Genomic DNA, 2,623 nt, shown 5'->3' with positions numbered 1-2,623 from the left:
CGATCACTCGCCCCGCGCTGGGCCGTGCCCTCCCCGCCCTGCCCTGCCCGTCGCGGCCCGGGGATCCCACCACGGAGCAGCTCGGCCGCAGCAAGGCGGCGTCGGGGGGCCGCAGGGCGCTGGTGGGGACAGAGGCTGTTCCTCAGGACACCGGCAGATCCATCCTCATCTCCATCTCCGCCACCCTCCTCCTTCGTTGCCTCCCGGGCTTCCTCCTCTCCTGTTGTCAGTTGGGATCAGCTGATCGGAGTGAACTTCTCCCAGCTTGGACTAACAGGAAGGCGTGAGCGGTGCAGCCCAGAAAGGGAGGAGCGAGAGAGGGAGGAGCCCGGCGCCAGCGACGGCGGAGTGCGCACTGCCTCCTGGGAGATGTAGCTCCTCGCGGCGCACTTTCGCCCCTCATCCCGGAAGGGAAGACTCTGAATGACTACAACTCCCAGTACTAAAGGGGCTGCTCTTGCGAGGAGGCGGTAGGGACCGGCTACGGAGGATTTCGGGACTTGGAGTTTTTGCATTGAGTGTGGTATCCGCAGGTTTCAGCACGTTCTTTTGGATTGCAACTGGGAAAGGCATGGTGCTACGTTAGAGAACTGATGTAATAATGTCTAGTATAAGTGGGAAATGGCGAGTCAATTAATTTGAATTCAAGTAACCCTATTGAACACCATTCCCTCAGAAACGTGTGAGCACAGGCAGTCTCCACTTTCCCAATTTCACTTCTCAAAAACTAAGGAAAAGACCAGAAGGAAGTGATTAGAGGATATAGGTACTCTTGGGAAGTTTTTGTTGGTTTTTCCCCCTTTGGCAAAGGACAAAATTACAACGAATTTAGTTTTAAGATCTCAATTGCCTTTATTGCGACTCTAGAATTAGACAACACTTCATTCCAGAAAGTGGAGTGAATGTTCTGATGAGCAGGAGAGGTTGGCTTTGTAGACAGAGAAAAGCTTAAAGAAGCAAAAGCAAAGAACAAAGAGCATATTAGTTTCTTTCTTTCTCTTTCTTGTCATCCTTTTCTTTCCTCTTTCTTCTCTCTTCTTTCAGTCTTCTCATGGGACCTTGACATATTGGTCATTTCTAAGCTACTTTCCTTGGAAGGTGGGGACAGAGAGACAGAACAATAGAAAAATAACTGATTAGTTGACATCAGCTTACTTCAGAGTACTTCTTTTGTGTAAGGATTACATCAGAGGGAGCTTCATTATCATGCAACCTTAACACAAGCCTGTCTGGGAAATTGGCTGTCCTTATCCCTCTTTCCTGATTTCTCTGAAGGTCAGATAACAACTTAGTTTGAGTTTGGTAACAGCTTAGTTTGGATTTGGTGAGGTGAAACTTTAGCATGGGTGATTCCATTTTTATTTTAGCCAGGTCTCTTGGGGCCTGGTGCAGGAGTTTAGTCCAAAACAAAGGCCTCCTATCATTTTTACTTAACACCCTTCAAGGGTATTCTCCAAACCAACCATGAATTTTTTTTCCTACCTAGTAGTTTTCTGATCTTTCCTTCTATAGTTTCAGAACGTCTCAGGCCGGGCACGGTGGCTCAAGCCTGTAATCCCAGCACTTTGGGAGGTCGAAGTGGGCTGATAACCTAAGGTCGGGAGTTCGAGACCAGCCTGACCAACATGGCAAAACCCCATCTACACTAAAAATACAAAAATTAGCTGGGCATGGTGGTGGGTACTTGTAATCCCAGCTACTCGGGAGGCTGAGGTAGGAGAATTGCTTGAACCCGGGAGGCGGAGGTTACGGTGAGCCGAGATGGCGCCATTGCACTCCAACCTGGGCAACAAGAGGGAAACTCTGTCTCAAAAAAAAAAAAAAAAAGCTATTATAGTTTCAGAACTTCTCAATTTGAAATTATCTTTGAGGGCCAGGCACAGTGGCTCACACCTGTAATCCCAGCACTTCGGGAGGCCAAGGCGGGCGGATCACAAGGTCAGGAGTTCAAGACCAGCATGGCCAACATAGTGAAACCTCATCTCTACTAAAAATACAAAACATTAGCTGAGTGTGGTGGCGGGCACCTGTAATCCCAGCTATTTGGGAGGCTGAGGCAGGAGAATCACGTGAACCTGGGAGGCAGAGGTTGCAGTCAGCCGAGATTGCACCATTGCACTCCAGCCTGGGCAACAGTGCGAGACTCCATTTCAAAAAAGAAAAAAAAAAAGAAATTATTTTTGCGTTAGATGGGATAAATTTTCAGATAAGCTTTCAGTCTACAGTGCAGGCTAATGGTTAACATTTATCAGGCTTTTGTTTTTTCTTTTTTCATGGCCTTGTATTTGTTTAGTGCTTTTACTTTTTGTTTGTTTCTTGAAACAACATTGAAAGAAAGCCTGGGTCTGTGTTGCCAAAGATTGACTGCTTGCTCTAGAAAAGCTCCTGAAGGCCTGGCGTGGTGGTTCATGTCTGTAATCTTAGCACTTTGGGAGGCCAACGTGAGCAGAGCACTTGAGGTCCTGGCCAACATAGTGAAACCATGACTATACTAAAAATACAAAAAATTAGCTGGGAATGGTGGCGCATGCCTGTAATCCCAGCTACTCTGGAGGCTGAGGCAGGAAAATCACTTGAACTCCAGAGGCAGAGGTTATACTGAGCCTAGATTGTGCCATTGCAC

The 2,623-nt window shown here is 47.7% G+C and overlaps 1 protein-coding gene and 1 pseudogene across 1 annotated transcript in view; both read right to left on the bottom strand.

Annotated features, from left to right (window-relative positions):
- ZFYVE1 (zinc finger, FYVE domain containing 1) overlaps positions 1-357 on the bottom strand; it is a 61,899-nt gene extending 61,542 nt beyond the window's left edge. The window contains exon 1 of the mRNA XM_011949816.1: positions 71-357. The gene's annotated coding sequence lies outside the window, so the exon portion shown is untranslated. The remainder of the gene's footprint in view (positions 1-70) is intronic.
- The window catches only part of LOC105517324, a 41,164-nt pseudogene that overhangs the window by 295 nt on the left and 38,246 nt on the right, over positions 1-2,623 (bottom strand).

This window comes from Colobus angolensis, unplaced genomic scaffold, assembly GCF_000951035.1.
Source record: "Colobus angolensis palliatus isolate OR3802 unplaced genomic scaffold, Cang.pa_1.0 Scaffold3, whole genome shotgun sequence".
NCBI lineage: Eukaryota > Metazoa > Chordata > Mammalia > Primates > Cercopithecidae > Colobus > Colobus angolensis.
The sequence above is the reverse complement of the archived record's forward strand: the minus strand, read 5'-3'. Positions and strand labels throughout refer to the sequence as shown.